This window comes from Pyrgilauda ruficollis, unplaced genomic scaffold, assembly GCF_017590135.1.
Source record: "Pyrgilauda ruficollis isolate IOZ18807 unplaced genomic scaffold, ASM1759013v1 scaffold42, whole genome shotgun sequence".
Lineage (NCBI taxonomy): Eukaryota > Metazoa > Chordata > Aves > Passeriformes > Passeridae > Pyrgilauda > Pyrgilauda ruficollis.
The window spans coordinates 1,509,144-1,530,292 of NW_024525712.1; the positions used below are offsets into that span (position 1 = coordinate 1,509,144).

Consider the following 21,149-nt stretch of genomic DNA (forward strand, 5'->3'; position numbering starts at 1 on the left):
TCTTCCTTATGTCCAATCTAAACTTACTCTCTTTCAGTCTAAAACCATTGCTCCTTGTCCTGTCACTACAGGCCCCTGAAAATACCCCACCTTTCTCCATGTTTTTTTTTATAAGCCGCTTCATATTGAAAGATTGCAATGGGGTCTCCTTGGAGCCTTCTCCAGGCTGAACAACTCCAACTCTCTTTGCCTTTCCTCATAGGAGAGGAGCTCCATCCCCCTGACCATTTTCATGACCCTCCTCTGGACTCACTGCAACAAGTCCATGCCCCTGCCTGTGCTGAAGGTTCCTGAGCTGGATACAGTGCTGCAGGTGAGGTCCCACCAGAGCAGAGGGTCAGGAACACCTCCCTCATACCTGTCAACACCTTACACGGAAAAGCCCAGCTGGGCAATACCAACATGGATTGAGCAAACCTGCCCGACAGACTGAAAAAGATATGCACAGCTACACAATAGTTAGAAACCCCATTTCCATGCTTTATTTATTTCTATTTAACAAACTAAAACCCTAAGTGCCAAACTGAAGGTTCAGTGACAACTCATACTAAACAAATTAGCCACTCAGATCATTAAAACACTCGAGAGATGCTTTACTTCCTTCTGTGTATGCTCCACTAATCTCCACACTTCCCTCAGCCTGATAAAGCAATTAAAAAAAATCCATTTCACTTTCAGTTTCTGACCAGAGAAAGCACCGTGAGTTCACAAGCTACCAGGGCTTTTTTTTTTTTTTTTTTTTTTTTTTTTTTTTTTTTTTTTTTTTTTTTTTTTTTCATGAGAAATGTTATTCTCCATATACTTTCAGTAAATAATCCCAGTGAATTTAGGTATGAAACAGACCTGCAAAACAAAATAGGCAAGAATGTAAACTTGGTGCCTCTGCCTCAAAACACTTCCAGCCTCACCTAAGGAGTGACTTGGCTGGAAAGCTCCTTATTGGAACAAAGAGGCTGAGTGATGCAGGAGCGCTGGAGGCACGGCAGGGAGGGCAGCGGTGTAACACCTAAGCCAGTTATGTAAGCGGGGAAGCACGGGGTGAAAGGACAGGAGGGCTCTGCGGGTCGTGGCAGCCAGCCCCGCAAAGCTCATAAGGAGCTTTGGCAGGCCCGGCTGCCCCGCCGGGCAGGGGACAGAAGGCAGGCTCCAGCAGGACCCAGCCCAGCACCTGAGCCACAGACACAGGTGCTGTGCTTTGCTTTGCTTTGCTTTGCTTTGCGCTCATGCCATGAGAGTGAAGCCTGTGGGATGCTGGGGGAAGCAACAAAAGGGCGTTGGTGCTTTCTCTGCCGTGTATTTCAGGTTTTAATGGTGGTTTTGCCATTCCCACCCCCCGGATTCGCTGCTGAAGTGCCATGGACAATGAGACTATTGAGAATTTACTACAGCATGAGATTAGTTTGGGTTTCAGTTTCTGCTGAGCCAGCTCATTTCCTTCCACGTTCTTACAGGAACAGATGCTAATATATAAAAGGGCAGTAAGCATCCTAAAGGCAGAAAAAGGAAAACCCTTCATGCAACAGCATGAAGTTAAAAATACTTTTTCACAGCTTTAGCCAGAGCCATTCAATAGTTTGCTCTGCTGTCTCATTACATTACATAAAAGAGGCAAGAGATTATTATTTTTTCTTAAGAACAAAAAAACCACAAACACATACACACCTCAAAATAACAAAACCCCAACCAAACACCAAACAACTAAACTGGCCAAACTGGCTGGATTAAAATAAGTGTTCAAAGAAGCTAAACAGAAAAATTAGTTGTGTCCCCTCCCATCATGCATGACTGCAGTGCTGCCTTCAGACACCAAATTCAATTGCTGCAGCAATTAGTCACAAAATTCAAGGCAAGCTGAAACTGTCAGATACTCCAAGAGCATCCCTGTGCTAGAATCAATTCTTCCCCCACAGAGGCAAACCAAGCAGATGGACAACCCGCAGCTCAAAAAAAGCCACAAGCCATCCCTGGGCTGCAACAGCAGCAAGGACGAGGTGATGGCAAACAAACTCCTGGCCTTTGTGCCACCACTCCAGCCAGTGCAGGAGCACCTCTTCCCTTGGAGCATCTCTTCCCTGGGTGCTTTGGTACTCGGTGGCCACAGCCCAGAGCATCCCCACAGGGCCATGCAACAGAGGTGGAGCCACCAGGGCTGGGACTTGCTTTAGGGAAAAAAGAGATGGAAAGAAACCCAGATTGCCCAATTGCACCACACCAGAATGTAACTTCCACAAAGTTACATTCATCAATTTGATTATTTTTCAGAAAAGTCCCAAGTATGGCAAGGTGCTTCTCCATGCAGCTCTGACATTCAGATGCTTTGCCAGCTAGCTGGGCAAACTGCAACCCCTCCAGACACTGTCTAAAGTACCTTTTATATATAGACATAATATCCATTATCCTCTGATGCTTTTAAAATGCTTCCTATTAGCCACCTCAGATGTGCAACCCACTGCTCAACAAGCCCACACCTTCCTGGTGCCACTCCACCAGCCCACAGCTGAACCTGCCAGCACATCTCCTCCAAGCTGTGGGAAAAATACATTAATATAGACCAGAAAACTGAGATCACAAAAGACCAAAGCCAATGATTACCCATCAGGTTGCTTCACTGCTTGATACATATTTTTCCAGGAGGTTTCTAAACCTCTGAGAACTACCAAGCTGTGAAGTATAAATATGCAATGTAAATACAGAGACGTTGGTAGGACTAATGACATGAAATGACTGATAACATTTAGGAGGATTTTCAGACAAATCTTTCCAAATCATTAGTTTCTGGATTTAAGACAAGTGAGGCAGCTTCACAGACGTTCAAACAAGGTGGAGTACAACAAATTTAGCTCCCACCGATAAATAAATGTCTCTGCTGGCAGCCTGGGCCAGAAGCAGACTCCACAACACCTTACTGACTACAACCTTGGGGAATTTCAATCCTGTTTGTAAAGAGCATAGAGCACGATGCAACTTCCAATTGCTTTCGTCAACTTACTCATAAACATCTTCGTATTATGAACTTTTTAATCACCTGTGCATTGCCTACACAGTGTCATTAGGTTTTCTTTCAAAACAAACAACCAAAATGGAGTAACCTTCATGGAAAAATAAACTCCCAGGGCAACTCTTGACAAACACAGCTGCACCATGCCTTCAGGCAGGAGATGCCTTTCTTCCTTCCCTGCAGCTCTCCCAGAAGCGGCTCAGAAACCACCACAGCACGCACGGCTCCTCCCTGGCTGGAGAGCAAAGCCCTCTGCAGCTGGCACGCCTGGTGTCCCACGGTGCCCGGTGGCTCTCAGTTCTGGCACCAGGTACACCACCCTACGCCACGCTGCTGCGTCGGCACAAGGGGCTGCCATTACATTACGCATTTTTGATGGCTTCGCCATTTCTCTGCTTGCTCACCCATTTCACCTAGACCTCTAAGCCATTCCAGACCTCTAAACTACTCCCTGGAATTTAGGCTTTAAAGCTAACTCCTTCCCTCACTGCCAAAACATACACTTGGGACTGATGGAGGACCTAAACATTCGCCCCACAACAAATATTTACGGGTGTAGAGGAACTTCACAGAGCCATCCCAGGTGGGACAGACGCCAACTGACTGCAGTGTCACCCCCCAGCACCCAGAGAAGGATCAGCCCCACGTCACCAGCCCCTCTCCTCGCTGGCTGCCCTGTACTCACCCCCTCACCTCACCCCTCCAAACACCCTGTGCTCAGGCAGGAGGGTCTCCAGGCTGGACTGGCCACCCCATCCCTTTGGCTGCTCCCTCACAGCCCTGTGTGAACCAGGAAGTGGAGGCGAGCCAGCAGTTTATTTTTAGCTTTTTTTTTTCTCCCTTAAATAAAAGCAAAACCACATGCATAAACCACATGTTCGCGCTCACTCCACCCAGTGACGGGTTTTACACTTTGCATCCTCCCAATGCTCAAAAATTCCTGGGCAATGAAGTAGAGCAGACATCACCCCACAGATTTCCATTATGCCCCTCAGTATCCCTGTTACTACACTGGCAAAATAAGAGTTTCTCAAACACTGAATTAAGTCTCTCCATGAAGCAGGCAAAGCCTGAAGAGAGAGGTCAGTGAGAGGGACTCTGCTCTCAGCTTGTCTCCCCCTTTCCCTCCTTCCCAAAAACCATCCAGGACATCCAGGAACACTGGCAGAAGTTGCAGCTCACACTTCCAAAGCTTCCCTGCAGAGTCTTCAGAGAAAGAAGAGCTAATGTGCAATTATGAGTCCCTTCCCATGAGTTCAACAGCTTTGAATCCTTACTAACTAGAAGCTGGCTCTTGCTTCTCTTCTGCAGCTCCTCAGACATCATTCTTGGTAACTTCTTTGAGTGTTTCAGATAAACAAATTAGAGGATTTCAAGTGACTCCTCAAACTTTCATTTCAGAGGTGTAGCAGGTGGAAAGAGTTAAAGGGTTTCCCAGCAGCAGACAGTTTTACAGTCAACAGGCTGAACTTTTGGAGCTAGGAGGAACCACACATTCACCTTAGGAACTTTTGGTACAGAACTCAGCTTCCCTCAAAGTTAAAATAAAAAGTTGGAAAATCCCCTGTTTTTTTCCAAAAGGTCTACTGAAACTTCACCTTCTTTAAAAGGAAGAGGGCACTAGGTCAGTACACACATATCTACACCTTGAACAGCAAGACTTCTGAATCTAAGCAACAAAAACTTTCAAGGAGCAAATACATTCAACAGAAGGCCCACTTTGTGCACACAGTCTGATGTGGCTACATTCAGGCTCTAATGGCAAAATTACCTGTTTTCAGCTTCTGTTCAAAGAGAAACTCCATACCAGCAGAGTGCCACTTAGACATGAACATTATTCATGCAGAAATGCCTGCTTCAGAGCTCTGAAAACACTAATTAATCACAGCACTGGCTTTATGAGTGATCATTTGCAAACGCCATGCCAGCTCTGCACCACCCTGGGATTGCTGGCAATGCCTCATCCCAAGCAGAAAAATGTCCTCACTACTTGCTGAACACCACACTGCTTGGACAGCAAGTGGAAGGCATCAGTTTTGAAGAAAACAAACTTGAGAGATAAAACAAGGCACTTGAAATCACAAGAAGGGATCTGCCTCAATTTTAATATCTCCCTACTGACTTTTATCTCCAAGACTAAAAGAATTTGGTGAGTTTGCACAACAGCTTAATGATGAACTGGACAGCTTCAAGCATTACAAGACTTGAAGACATAAACTTTGCTCCACAACCTCAACAAAAATAATATGTTTGTGAATATAAAAATGTGGAAGCTAAGATGGTTGGGTCACTCCAACCACTGTGCTCTACACTATGATAAAAAGTAGATTCAGTGCAGCCCTGCCGATACCTTAATTAATTAAAAAAATCTGTTGGAAAATCTGGCAACCATTTTGTATCTTTTAGGAAGCAGAGCTGAAATGGAACATCTTTTCCCAGTCCAACCTAACAAAGACGTGGTAAGCTGTTGGCTTTAGGACAGCAGATTATGTTAGCTAATAACTATCCCTTGCTCCACTCTTGCTCTGGCCTCTTGGCCCATCTCAACCAGCCAAACTGGGTTTTAAAAACAGCTCATTGTTGGTTGTTGTGTGTGTCATTAACCACCTTGTCCATGCTTTATCCAATTATTTACTGTGCCCAACCAGCACCCTCTGAAAATGCACCAAGGTGCCTGGTGCCAAGCTTAATTATCCTCTTGCTTAAGAGCTGCAGGTTATTTTATGTGGAGTGATGGAGAGGTGTATTTGCTGGGCAAAGAAAAAGCCTTTTACTGTGCCCCATTTCCTGAAGAAGCCTTGAAATTAAACCTCTTAACTAACTAACCACGCTGTGCAAGGAGCACTGTGCTTATTGTTAGCAAGCATGGCAGAAACCCCACAGTCAGCTACAATTTCCTTGCTCTTCAGAAGCAGCATATTCCCTTTCCCACTGCCTGAGCTCTGCCTCACCTCTCTGCCAAAGGGGCAGATTTGAAACTGCAGTAACACCAGCCATAACAGCAGTAACACCAGCTCCCCTGCCATAACAAGGGAGCTCCCTCTTGTCTCACCACAGGGGTGGACACAGACACCCCAGAGAGCAGCACCAGAGGGCTGAAACATGCTGCCAGCCCCCTCAAGGAATGCTGGCACAGAACCCCTCAGGCCAGACATCATCAAGTTCCCAAAGGAAAAGCATTCAAGTGTCTCCTTCCCAGCCTCCAAAGAATCCTACAGATTCCCCCAGCAGCCCAGCTGACTGTGTTTATTGCTGCATCCTTCACGTTATAGGTCAACATATACCAGAGAGCCAGCAATTCTCAGCTAATCAGATTTCAGTGCAGACTGACAAATGGCTCCCAATAAGAACATAAAAACCCAGGAAAATCAAGAGCCTCTCTAATCAACTCACTAGATATGATGCAGTAAGCCTGCAGAAAGCTCACACGCTTTGTTAACACATTGGATTGCACTTTGTGGCAGGATCTCAGGGGGCTGGTAGCAGTGGGGGGACCCCAGCCCAGGCCAGCTGCTGGAAGGAACATGTTCCTCTTTGTTCTTTGTGCTCTACTCAATGCTGTGTTATTTTGAAACTAATTCATGGTAATTCCTTGACATACTATTAGTGTGCTTGCCAAATGCCAAAGCTTAAAACTGGAGTGTGAAAACACACTCACAAAGGAGGTTCTTGCTCCACCACTGGATTATTCCAACCTGGAAACTTCTTATAGGTGAGTCCTTCCTATCTCCCCAGGCAGACTCAAAAAAACCATGAGCTGACATTGCTGGTGGGGTGCAAAAGTCATCTTTCCCATGAAGGCCAAGCACCTCGCCTTGTTACCAACCCTGCAGCTCTGCCACATTCTGTCCCTCCAACCTCCTGATTCTACACACTTTATCCCACAAAGCTCACTCATGCCTGAGAAGAGCTTCAGAAATGTCATGACATCACTGACATATACATGACACCGCTCCTCTTCGCACAGCAAGGCTCACGGTGACAGCAGGGCACTGCATGCCCCAGGAGCCAAATGGCTGGACCCAGTGAGTCAGGAGAGGAGGAGATGATGTGCAGAGAGGCAGGTGGAAAATCATGGCCTCCTCCTCCACAATGGCCCTCAGCTGCTCTCAGAAGATGATGAGGATTTCCAGCTAAAACACTGGTGCTCTCACAGGTCTGGCACCCGAGCTGCTGAGCAGGTAAGAGACTGCGAGTCTGTCAAGGTCCCTGATTAGGTGTGAAAGAAAAGCCCTGTGCACACAATACTCTTACTGAAGCTATAAATAGTCTCCTCTGCACCAAAGTTGTGCATACTGTATTGACACTTGTGACTTAATAGGATTTCCTGGGTAGCCTGAACCAGCTTGGGCTGCTGCAGGACAGCCTTGCTGAGCCATTTTCACAACACATGCATTCCACTGTGACTGGGGGGAGCATAGGGGATAATCCTGTGTTTTCAGTGTCCTGATCACACTGAGGCAGGAAAAGACTCGGAGAAACTCCTAGAGGGTTGTAATGAGTTTGCATGCACAGCATAATCAGGAGAAAACTTCCAGGATGGCCTTTTCGATGCAGCAAGCTTATCTCCCAGCTACACATCAGAACTTACCACAAGTGCAATTTTTTTCTTCTTTATATTCATCCTTTTTTACAGTGGTAGAGAGAGATAAGAAACAATGTTCTAATAAAATATATAAGTTTTATATCAAATAATGTAAAAAATTATTTTCCCATTCAAATATGTCATTTCAGTTCCTGTAAGTCAATTAAACCAGTTCTCCCACTGATGCTTCATTATTGTCTTCAAATACATAAGATAAGAATTTAAACATCTCTTATACTACTGTATTCCTTCTAAAGAAATCCCACCCTGTTTTAGTTACTGTCTGTTAACCTGGCAGGCTGACCTGAGAACTGTTAACAAAGTAATCTTTTATTATAATATTTCCACTACATCGCCTTTGTGGTGCTTAACACCTTGCCAGTGGTGCTAGGAATCATGCCCAAGTTTTGCCCTGACCCTTCGAGCACGTACCAGATGTATCCCCTGCCTTGGTCCTGAGGATGAACCACGCTGCTGAGCCTGTGCCCACCTTCCAGGGTACAGCCACAGTATTGCTTCACCTCCCCTGTCTCATCTCTTCCATCACCTGATAAAGCACTCCAAAACCGGTCTGCTCCTGTGCTGTGGAGAAAGCCAGTGTTGACCCTTTCATGCCCAAAAGGTACAAGCACCAAGGGCCTGGCTGTAAGTGCCTGACTGCACAGGCACTGTCCCACTTTGCACCGTACTTGCAAGGGTTGGGCACCACCTGGCTGGAAAGATCACCCCAGCATCTTGGGGCCTGAGCCCCAGACCAGGAGGCAGCAAGACTTTATGTTGTACAGATGAAGAATAAAAGATGTTTTCTGGTGCCTCACGTCATTCCCATCATCACTGCCGCACAGACAACTCACCTCAGCAAGGAATGGTGTAGGACAGTTGCCTATTGCACAGTCCCTGCCAGCCCCAGCTTCCTTCAGCTGCTCCATCACCACAAACAACACAGACCCCACAGAGAGCAATTGTGCACACCCATCCACATGCTCAGCACTGCACAGTGTGGACCCAACCTGCTCAAGACAAGCTCTCAGTCGTGCCTGTCGCCCTGGGCATGCTGTGTCTCCAGGGCTTAGGGATGCAAACTCTCTGTGCAGCACTTCTGTGTTTTTTTGGAATGACATTTGGCTATTTGGAGCACTGGGAATTTGTAACACAAGAAGAAAAAATGATAAAGTTGACCTCAAGCTAGTTCAATACACTCATTCTGAAACTAAAGTAGCTAGAGCATGGTGCATCATTTTTTCCTACCACAGTCTTAGCTGTTATGGAAAATGCAGCAATGAAGAAAAGAGCTGGCTCACGAGCTAACACTACCTGTCTGCACCTCATCTGCTCCTTCAGTATGCTCTGTGCACCACAGCAATGATACACATAATGCTTGCATGGCTATCTAAGAACCCCGGGCAGAAGTGATTGCAAGAGAGTCATGTAGTTCAAAATTTCATTAAAGAAATGGCTCTAATACAATCACAAGCCACTCAATGCACTGGAGGCTGAATGTTGCTAAGGAAAATTATGAACCTCCTCCTGCAAATATCCTTATCTACCCACAACATAAAAAGAGCCAATAGTGTAGCAACATCTATATTCAGCACAAGGACTAGACCAGAATAAGGTGATCATTAAATAGTTTAAAACAAAGACGATAGCAAAATGTAATGAGCCTCAACAAACCAAGTGAAACAGGGCTAAGAGGCTGTTCCAGCTATGCCTTGCACTTAGGCACCTCTTAGGAAACCTTTTGTAGGAGATAGAAGGACAATCAGCTTCCCAAGAGCTTACACACTGGATGGATGATGGACAGGTGGCTCCTTTTGCAAAACCCATTTTCTTTATTCTGCACAGTGGATAATTCAGCTCAAGGATAAGGGAAAAAAAAAAAGCAGCAGAGGGGGAGGTAGGGAAAATGCTTGAATGCTAAAATAGGCAAATTACTGAGCTAGAAAATCTAGATTAAATCAAGCATTCCTGCAAATGTGTAATAGAGAAACAAATGGCTCCCATCTGGAAGCTCAGCAAATTAACTTGGATCCTGGTTAAGACAACAGCACCAGAGTCTGCTTCCAGAAATGTAAATATCCAGTGTGCATTTGCAATCCAATCACAGGCTAAAAATATAAGACAACTTGGAGTGGAAATCTGATTTTGTGTCTACCCTCCTAATGGGAAATAAAACAAAAATTCTTTAGACACAGCAATCTGGACTCATTTTTCCTGCTTGGAGAGATGATGCAAGATGTCTTTGCACCAGGAAAGTCTTTCAGCTGCTTCTGATTGCAAGGCCACAGCTCACATGTTGGAGACCTGACTCTTATCCATCATATTCTGGTTCCCCATCTCCTTTCCCATTCTGTGACCCCTGGCTGCTCCACTGTACTGTCCTCAGCTCTGTTTATTTATACCACTTCACTTGATTCTTCTTACTAAGAGTATTCTAGTTCCTTTTTCCCCCAGAGGTTTATCTTTGGTCTTCCAGCAAGAGGAGGGCTCTTGGTCTCAGTGAGAAGGTGGAGAACTCAACCACAGGCATAAATCAGGCTAAATTAAATTTAGCCCAGAAAAGGATAGTCTTTCTGCCTGTAGACCAGGAAGGCAATTTGGAGCAGGAGCCTATCTTAGATGCTCTCTGGTGGTGTCTGCCTCCCTCTAGGCCATAGAGTGTCGGGGGAGACCAGCCTTAGCTCTGAGCATCATCCCTGAGGACCTTTAGATGCTACAAAAGGAAGGAAAAGCTATTACAAGTTAATGTCATCCATATGGTTCAAGAGCTGACACTGAAAGGGAAGTTTTAGGGTGTTCCACCAGCAGAAGGCACTCATGGAAAAAAAGGACGTTTCCCTGTGTATGAGATGAGTCCTTCTGTGATCACAGCAGGCACAGACAGGAGTTTTAAGCTACAGGAAAAAAACACCTCTAGAGACAGGATAATCAGGAAAATCAGTTAATTTCCACATCTAGTTTTAATAAACAGATGGGGGATTGGTAAATGTGGACAAAAAAGCACATAATACCCAAACTTAGGAGAGCAAAGAGCATATGAACATTAATAGCAGCAGTCAGATAGGATGTTAGATAATTAGCCAGAATTCACAGATGATGAGTAAGAAACAAGAGCATGGATTAACATACTGATACCAAGAGAAAGGGCACTGCAAGAGAAAACTCAGGTAGCAGAATAAGAAACTCCAAAGGACTGCAGTGGTATGGGGTCCACATTACTTGGAAGAAGGAGGGGCCACATCACAGGTTATCCTACACCCTGCAGAGCCTGCATGGCAGTGCAGTGCACATTCCAAGGTTCACAGCAAGACAGAAGTGCCAGCAGGGCTTATCTTACTGTGGGACTGCAACTTCCCAAAATACTCAACTGAAGAACCCACTATTAACGTAAAGAGCTGACCACAGATATTCCTGGAAGCAGAAGATAACTGTAATCCTCCAGCCGCTGAACTAGGAAAGGGCAGCTCTAATTTTGACACTAACTAGCTGAAAAGTCCTCAATGAAAGCAACATGGAGGCAATTGTAATCATGGAGAGGTGATTCAGGGAACACAAAAATTCATCTTTTCAATTTCCCATAAGCTTTGAGGAATCTAAGGAACTCAGCATGGAAGTCAGCTGGACAGAAGTGCTCAAGAACACACTTTCAAGAAGCTTAGAATATCTGTATGGCAAAGGTGAAAAAAAAAAAAAGTTGGTACTGAGCAACCCCAAACAAAGTAGGGGAGACATCTGGGGAATGAGTCCTGATCTAAATGGAGATAAAAATAAATCACCAAAAAGGGATTTTTAGGGCTAAGCAGAGTGTATGTGAGGAATGAAAAAGAAGGGCTGCTCATCAAAGACAGCTGTGTCAGGAAACAAAGGGGGAAAGAGAAAAGTCAAGCTGAATTAGGTCATGCAAATGAAAATAAAGAGCAAAGATCAAAACATTCTTCAATTATAGATTTTTTTTAAAGTACAGAATGTGGAAACTAGCAGCACTTGGCTGATGTATCTTAAAACAAAAGCAGAAAGAGTTTTTTTTGTTACTGCATCAGGATGGGAAACAGCAGATGGAAAAAAATAAACCCACAGGCCTGACAAAAAAACCATTCAAACTATTAAACAGCCCATGATCAAGTCGAAACTGAAAGTGTTTCTAGTCAGGGCGGAGGTGAACAGCCTATCCCCAGGGCAAGCATCCAAGAGGGGAGCAATTTGTTTGGTTTGGAGCCTACTCCCTGCAACTACAGGAGATGGGGCTTTAATACAATCAACACAGTGAGGCAATCAACACAGCCTCACGAAAGCTGCTATTTTGAAACATGCTGACCACAAGCACCTCACAGAGAAACCTAAACAAGAGGATGATGAGAGTGTGATGATGAGAATGTAGCAATATGTCTTAAAAATAGGTTAAATGGGATCATTTAACCTCTTGGTGCTCCCCTTGCATCCCTTTTCTGACTTCAGCACAGGTCTCCCAAACTTGGAGGTTGAGAGGAAGGGAGACTGCTTATTTATAAGCACTGGTCATTTGAGTCCTTTCTGAAGGGACACCACAAAACAAATAATAATCTGTTGCTGAGTTGGAGCAGTCTGTCTGACCTTTGCCTACTAAAATTTGGTAGCAAAGGCATTAAGACCAAAACCAACCTTTGCTCTGAATAACCTTAGCCTAGCACAGATATCTCCCTGAAGCTCACTCCTGAACTTCAGCATACTGAGCAAATACAAAGTACATAATTTATGAGCACTTCAGGACTGTTTCTTCCATTGTATGGAATTAAGAAAGGAGATTCCTGTACCTGAGAAAGCTGGGACTGTAAAGGTGGGCAGTAGGAGCCAGTATCAAAGTTTTCTCATTCGCCAATGAAAATGTCACTGTCAGAGCACAGAGGTGCCTTTAATGGACAAGAAGACATTTCCAAGTGCAGACAAAATGTGCTATAGCTTCATCAAGTCGTGGTCAACCAGCACACAGCAACTGGCTTTGTGCCTGATGTTTATTGAGAGCTAAACACAACACCTCTGCAACAGCAGAAGTGGCATCACACAAGCCAGAGAAGCAAACCTATTATTGTCCAGAATTACTATTACATTGTATTATCAACCAAAACAACTTAAGGAAAATATTAAGAAGCTGTGAGTAACTCCATGACTTGTGCCCAGCTTCACTGCTGCTCATTGGCTCCGAGCTGGCTCAACAAGGCATGCAACCAAATGTATCATTGCTGTTCAGAGTAATGAGGAACAGCTCAGCCTCTAACCTCAGGTCACATTTGAGGACATCTCGTTAAAAAGGAAGACAATTAAAACCAGAACTAGCACAGAGGCAGGTCCACAGCATCAACAGGTGTTGAGAGGGTTCCTCTGAGTCAGTTGTCTCGATGCAGCACAGTACACAGTGTTAAGACTCTTAGCTGTAAAAATGTTAAAAATGTACAAGTTTGTAGAATGCATGAAGAACCAAACTGGAATCTTTTCTGTGGTCTTGCCTTTTCTCTCACAAACTATTGGATTTTACAGTGTTTAGTCACCTCCCTAAATTCAGCTGCAGCTCCTTAACTAAGCATGAAAAGTTCTCCCTCCACACTACGTAGCCAAAAGCAGAGACCTTCTGAGAAAAAAACCAGAATATAAGCAGGTAGTCTCATTACAAGAACTGCTCCAGAATAAGAGATGACCAATGAATATTTTCCCATGCTCTGCACCTATGCCATTAACACAAAGCAAAACACTTGTGACCTCCCATCAACAAAATCTTTCAAGTATCATTATTCACCTGGATTAAGCATGCACATGTTTGATTGCACAAACAAATCCAGCCAACACCAAGGTAATTTAAGCATGTGCCTCAAATGAAATACAAGACTGGATGTTCTGGCTCAGGGCAGTCTTCGGATCCTTTCATTACACACTTTTCAGTGCAAGACAGAAGCACAATGCTGAAGCAAAGGAGAAGACTGAAAAAGAAGCAGGCCATACATCACAACTTATTTTACGGTCAGTGTTTTATCTTTAAATCAGAATTGGAGGAAAGGAACAGCAGGAAAGAATCTCAAAAATTGTTTCAAAGACACTACTGCACTGGCTGTCTGGTAGTAGATTAATTATTTAGTTGTCAACCTTGCAATAACTAATTGTTTCGGAAGACATTCATATTGCAAAATTGTAAGCACATACCGTAACAGTGAGTCAAGTTGAATCTAACCATTCTTCATTTTACATTTGCTATAGACATGTTTTCTCCAGTACAGAAAGAACCAACTTAAAGGAAAAAAAACCCCATCATGTAGATTAGAGTTTATTGATTACCCAGACACTAATTCCAGCCCAGCTCTTTGAGATCTCTCCAAGGAGAAAGGAAGAGATGGTATTTACAGAAACTGCTTCTAATGAGAAAACCTTAAGGCAAGGAAGGTGAACCTGAGAGCAATGAGTACCAATTTTATAGAATATAAACAACTGTTTGCTCGTGTAATTGCATTTGCCTTTCTAACTACAGTCCCTATTCTCTACCGTCCTCCAGAAACACCCACTGCTAAGCAAGGATGGCCAAAGCTGGATCACATCACTGTAACTATGGGGAAAACATTATGATTTGCTTAAGCTCACTTTTTTCAGGGAAAGCCTTAAGTTTATCAGTTTTAAAAAATTGCTATAAATCAGTGTCACAGAGGGACTATCCCTTTTCCACCACTGATTTGAAGAGCACAGTATTGAATAGAGCTCTATGATGAAGGACTATTTTATTTCTAAAACAAAATCCAGCGTCCCAAGCAGCTAAGTTCATTTCAGAGAGGGCACCAAGACCAGGGAAATTACTTTCTGAAAAAGAAAAAAGAGCTACTTCTTCCAAGTCTTCTCCTGAAAGGACAATTTTGTTGATAGTAATGATGAAGTTTCCTTTGTTGGCTACAGACCGAAGCCAGCAGGACCTTCACACATTTTTCTGCAGGCAGAAGAACTCACTCCTGCAAAGAAAATCCCTGTTGAACTCCTGTGTTATAGCTAGGGGGTGCCCGGGGTGCTAAGCTCCAACACCTGGGGCGAGCAGGGGACCCTGAGCACGCCAGTGTCACCCCTCCTCTAACAGCCCTTGGCTCTGCAGGCACTGCCTCCATCAGGTGTGAAGTGCCTGCACTTCCTCCATCACCAAAGGAAAAAACCCAAATGAGCATAAAGCAGCTACACTTTAAAGAATACTCTGACCTGAGCTACAGCTGAGCTTGGATGCAAAGAGATTTGGGGTTCGTGGACAAGCAGCAATGACAAGAGAGGAATTAACAGACATTTGCCAAATACAACTTTCAAAAACAATTTGTCAGAAAATGGCAACTTTGGTGGAGTGTAGGAATAGGATGGAATGGACATTCTCACAGCATCACATTTTTATTTAGAGAAGACAACCAGGGAAAAAAATAAATGGTCTGCCTCCAAGTGGCCCTGATAAAAGCTGCTGTGCCCTGACTCTGGGCCAGCCACATTCTATTTCCAACTGCACAACCTTCAGAAGCATTAGCAGTAATTAAGAAGAGCCAACCACAGTGATAAGCCAGATGTCTATAAAAGAAATACATGCTGCACTGCTATTTTTTCTTGCACTTTTTGGTGGACTAACATGGTACACTCCTTATAAAGACATTTTTCAAGTCCTTCAGTTATTCTTCCAGTGTTGACTCACTGAATCCCAGATGGGACTCTTGCATCACTCATCCCAGCAGGTCTCCAGGACAGCACCAAAAGACTTCATGTGTGGTCACCAAGTAGATACTGCTCTTTCAACTTGCCACACAAGTTCCTGAAGCACAGTTCTTCAGGAATTCACTGTGATCTCACAAAAAGCATTGAGAACCTCTGATCTAGTCCAATACCTTTTCATTCAAATAATTTCTCCAAGAATTTTGGCACCCAGTCACCACCCATTTGGCCTATACCACCTGTTTTCAAAAGATATGCAACCCTGACCTAAAAGCCTCCAGAGCACAAGAACTCCCCATAGCCAGAAACCATTTTCTTCAAACAGTGATGTTCTTCTACTATTAAGCAAGCAAAGGATGCACAGGCTTTGCTGTGGTAGAGGTAGGACAGGGGAATTTGATCATTTTGTGTCATCTCCCTGTTTGTACCATATATAACTCAGTGCTCACTTGTGCAGCTCACTGAAAGATTAGTTGGCTCGTTCAGACAGGCAAGGGTAGACTCCTAAGGCGTTTAAGTGATTTGGGGCAGGATGATCATCTGTCTCCTCCCTGCCCACAATTAACTGTTCCACGGCCCCTGTCTGTGCTAGGGCTGAGCCTGCTGGGGAAGTGAGAAAAACAGAGGAGCTGAGCTCCTTCCACCATGACTGGGAGCATGTCTTCTCCCTGAGCCTTCAGTGGTTTAAAGGAAGTTGTCACAAAGGGAACCAATCCCATTGATGATCCAGGATCTTGCTTATTCAACCTAAAGCTCAGTGTTTCAAACAGCAGGGAAATTAAACAACAAAGCTTTGCAGTAAGCTAATAAATCATTGTGTATCTATGCTCAGATGGTTGTAAGGAGCATGACAACTTGAAACAGCCTGCAAATTTCTAAAATTAAACAGTTCTTGATGTTACAGAGGTCAGCCATCTGTTCAAATGTTCGTGTTTCAGTTAATATAACTCTTCTTCCACCCTTCTCTCCTGACTCAAGCATACTCCCTAGGAAGAAGAGAGTATGAATCCCTAGGAAGAGGAGAAGCTGAAGTCATCACAACTAGACAGCCCTCCTCTTCCACAAAGAACTGCCCACAGAAAGCACTTTTGTGGTTAGGACAGACTACAGAGGCAAACAAGAAAAGTGGTGGAAAGAACAGTGAATTGTCGAGGTCTCCCAGGAGCAGCAAAGCCTGCAGAGAGCCACGACTTCTGGTGAAATTTGCAAGGTTTGCAAGAGAGTTTGTCAGGTTCTGAAAGCTGCACACAACATCCCTGGCTTGCCAGGAGACCTCTGGACCTCCCTCCATCCCATCCTTCCTAACCTCTGCTCAGTCTTGCAGGGCTCCAAGGAACATCAGAAAGCACTTCAACATTCAGCTTTAAACTGCCTTCTCATGAGAGGAAGAAAGTGAAATATGACTGCTTTCAACAGACTTCACATACAATTGCAGTGGAACTGCTTGCTTTATAAAAATTTGGAATTATTTGGAGTTATTCAGCAAGCAAGGCCAGCCCCAGGCTGAAGCTGGGTTTATAGAGCAAGAAGTGGGCTCCAAGTTGTATATGGTATGAAGAGATATGATGCAAAACAACCAAATTCTGCTGTTTGACGTCCTTTCACAGTCTGGGTTATTCTGTCCTCTCCTCTATCCCTGGTAAGGGAGGAACAAAAAAATCTATGAGTTGTGATAAAGGTGAAGAACGAGTAGGACAGGAAGACAGAAGCCAAACAAGCAGTTTCAGGAAGAAAACAAACTTGGGCAGAGGAAAAGCCAAAGTTAAAAAGATGTGGAAGTGGTTGACTGAGAATAGGTTGGTCTTCTGCAACCATCAACCTGCTAAAAATGTGTCTTTAAGGAAACTGGCCAATGCATTTCAGATATGGGTAGCCCTGGTCCATGAGGACATCTGGCATGAAGGAAAAGACAAAACATGCATCTTTAACCTTTGGCTCTAGGCTGGGAATGATGTCCTCAAAAGAGACAAAGCAACATGCTGCTTTGCTGGGTATAATTTTAAACCAGCAGGAGTTGGAAGAGGTTTTGATAAAGACATTTGGATAAAATTCTATATAACAGAGATATTGTGCAGAACTGCCTATTGGGTTAAACACGAAGCTGAATTTAGATGTAGAAAAGTGTCTCCATACTCACTTCTAAACCCATCTTGGGAGAGGTGTGAATCCCTGGTATTGCACGTGGCTTAATTCAGGGGAATAACAGTGAATGAATTACTGGAAATATTGCCATTCATTCTTTTCTAACACCTCCAGTTTAAAGTCTAGTGAACACTTCACAGCTTGACCTTTGGGATGAATGTAAAAGCAGTACTACAGCATGAAAACAAAATATTTTCCTGCTTTTTTTAAAGTCAATAGGACCTGTATTATTTGAAAAATGGTAGCCTCAGGGAATCTGTTTCACTGCAAAGCCATTTAGGCAGCTGTCATTAGTTTAAAAGCTCATTTTTGTTTAACGACTGCTGTTTCACCTACTCCCAGTGCCATGTATTGTAACTGTCATACCTAAACCTTAGATTTATGAAAGCATACAGCAGCAGCATTATACTCATGGGTCTGCTGATATTCCCATTATTAAACCACTTCTTACAAGTTTTGATTTGTGTTTAGGCATCACAAATCCCGTGTTCTGTGTGGGTGCTGTCATGGAGGTGGATGCTGCTCAGCTCCCCCAGGATGCCTGGCTGTTCAGGCAGAGACATCACCATCCCCAGCTGGGGCATCTTGCAGAGCTGGGGAGAAGGATGCTTGAGATGCAATGAGAAATAAAATAAAACTTTTACATTTGTTTAGATATTCTTTATCGTCACGGGAAGGATTCAGAAGGGGCAGAAAGCACAATAAGGCCCACTCTCCTACTAAGTCACACTTTATCCAGGGTGCAGAAAAAACGTGGCAGCAGGGGAACACTACCACACAGTTGTTAAACATCTGGAAACAATTGAAGAACCAAACCCTTTTTCCTAGAGTCCCAGGCTATGATCTTTAAAACACACTGATTCAGGAGGACACCCAGAAGTCATTTCCCAGGTACCACACAAAATGCATAATTTAGTACCTGTTTGCTGTGAAATTCCTTTTGCACCTGCTATCTTCTATCAGTCCTCCACTCAGCTGCCACTTTGCAGTAAATTCACCTCCCACTATTTTTATAGTGGAGAACAGGGACCATTTGATCCTCTTACCTCACTCTGTGACTGAAAAGCTGAGTCTATGAACTCTACTTGGTCAAACTTAAAACAAATAACCAACCAAAATAAAAAAGTTCTTTTCTTCAGATTCAAAACAGTTAGAAAACACATGAAAACTCAGGAAAGGTCTTCTTGGCATATTCTGAAACCAGTGAGCACAGATTTTCATTCTCAACTTTATATTTTCAGGCACTTGTATTAACATACGTATCTACTGTTCTCCTTGTTGCAGTGTTAAAATATTTCATTATCATTCAGAGAGAAGGTATTTTTACCTAGAAATAAAAGGATTTAAAAACAAGCTCCCTTAGTGATTCCAACATATTATCAGAACTAGATACTTAACTATTCTGACGAATAAGCAGTAATGGTAAATAACAACTAATGAGACATGATTTATACCCATAAGGATATGTCTTAATACTGATGTACCACAAAATAATTTCTGAATGGTAAATAACTAAAATGAAATTTCCTCCCCAAATTACAAAAAGTAACATTTTTCCTAAATTATTTTGCCTGTGGCATTTCATTGAATAAAATGACAAATCATATTTCCTTTGAAATTCAGTGAAGGAAAATACAATTTTTTTTGGTGGAATGAAAAATTCTGCAGTTTAATCCACTTCATTTTTACTGTAACAGATTTACTACACTCAATTTACTGATGAATTCAATATTGAGACAATGAATTCTCAGGCCTTAGGGTGTAAGATAGTCAGCCAGCAAGTACCTAGCAAAAAAAAAACTCTCCCAGCATTCCTGCATGAAATCAGGAGCACAGCTACAGCTGGGACCTACAGCCCAGTCTTCTTCCAGCTCTCCAATCCTGTCTGCCCTTTAATAGAGCAAAGTAGTTTTCTTGGAAAAAGACCCAGGGTGATCATCCAGTCCAGCTGCAGATCCCAATGCTTCTTTCCAGACAACAACAAAATCTAGACAAGGGACTGATGGCCATGTCTGCTTTTCCTGGAAATTCATGTCAGCTCTCTGGAAAGGAACAACTGGATTTTGACTGCTAAGAGACCAGATTTTATGGTAGCCCAAGGGTGATATTTATAAATACCAAACGCATAGGGAGAAGGAAACAAAACTGCCTGGCTTAGCTGAGACTCTCTTTGTTCACACAAAAAGTTTGCACCCCAGTAACCCCACTGATGCTCTGCTGGAACTTCACCAGAACACCATGCAGGATGAGGGCAATGTCTGGACATGACAGCAGATGTACGTGCAACACTTGGTGGTGTTGGGGGAACTCCCCCCTCCCAAAAAAGTCCCAAACAAAGCCTGCCAAATAAAACCATTAACAAAGAAATCCTCTGTCAAAAATTATCCATATATTTTGTAATGGCAAAATTGGCACTTTATGTTGCTCTACCCTAAATGGTGTAACAGAGACCACAGTTCACCAGCTGATTTCCATACCTGCTGCAACAGCTCGTGGTCAGCAGGGAACAGGACTCTGCAAGAACCTGGCTGGGACCTGCACTGGCAAACCCACAGCATCTTTGCCCCACTCACTGGACACTGTACTGCCCACACCAAACTGTGGAGCATCCAACCATTACCATGGGTTTTTTCCTATTTAAGGTAGTAGTCAAACAGTTATTGAATGTTATTCTGCATTCCTGCTAATTAAGGAGAAGGCTGTAAACCTCCCCATATTAAATGCCTCCTTCATTTCAAATGAAGGCTTGATGGGGACAGAAATGCTCCTTCTGTCTCTCTGCATGCTCATACTCACACAACTGCAGACCACACTCAACACAACCATGGCTGCCTCCTGCTGCCTCTGGGTGCCATGAGCCAGTTTACAGCAATTAAGCTGCTTCCCAGCCAGGCTAAGGATACAGAGCCCAGGAGGATGCCCACATTCAGCCTGTCTCTCCATCATCCCTCCTTCCAAATGCTGATGAAGGCCAGAAAGGTTCCCAGAAACTCCCCCTCAGGAGACAGTGCTGCATTCCCAGCCCTGGAGCAGCCCCCATTCCAGTGAATTTTGGAGATGGGAAGTCTAGGAGTGGCAATGTCCATTCTACTGAGCTCCCCAGAAAGGGAGCTGCACCCAAGCAGCTTTTGGGAAATATTTCTTGGGCTACTGTAACTCTGCTATGCAATTCCTGGATCACCAAAGCAATGCAGTGAAGCAGTTTTTGCACCCACCATCTTTGCAAACCATGCTGACTTTTAGTGGTAACGCCACTCAGACTCATTGCAAAGGAACTTATTTTGATCACCTTCATATTTGTCCCAGCTGAAGAAAATCATGCCTCATCTCACTACATTCCCTTTTCAAGAAAGGCCATGATTTTCTTCCTTCCCCTCTGGAAACACAGTGGTTGGCAGTCTATCCAACCTACAGGCATGCAGCTGGACAGACAAGCTGCCTGTAGATAGAAATTCTGACTGCATCCCTTAGCTAACCTCAACCCCAGGATGCATGTTTATCTTTGCATTACCAGGGTACCAAGCTGCTGCAGGGTAATGAGAAGGAGCTGAGCAAGGTAAGGATCCACTCTAAATTATCATTTTTTAAAATTAACACTCGTGGGGCCTCATATAAAAGCCAGCAAGGTGGATGGACAGAACTGCTGGTCATGGCAGGTCTCATTTGCTTGAATTAGAAGGGTCCTCAAGGCTTCAGGTGGGTGAAAATCACTGCAGTCCCTCGGTGACTGCCCAGGTA

General features: G+C 43.9%; 1 protein-coding gene across 2 annotated transcripts in view; it reads right to left on the reverse strand.

The window, feature by feature from the left end:
• HPCAL1 (hippocalcin like 1) overlaps positions 1-21,149 on the reverse strand; it is a 64,623-nt gene that overhangs the window by 22,878 nt on the left and 20,596 nt on the right. Inside the window, exon 1 of one of the 2 annotated variants that reach the window (XM_041477921.1) lies at positions 3,684-3,766. The exons of the other annotated variant lie outside the window; for it this stretch is intronic. The gene's annotated coding sequence lies outside the window, so the exon portion shown is untranslated. Of the gene's footprint in view, positions 1-3,683; positions 3,767-21,149 lie in introns of those variants that run through there. 2 annotated transcript variants of the gene reach the window in all.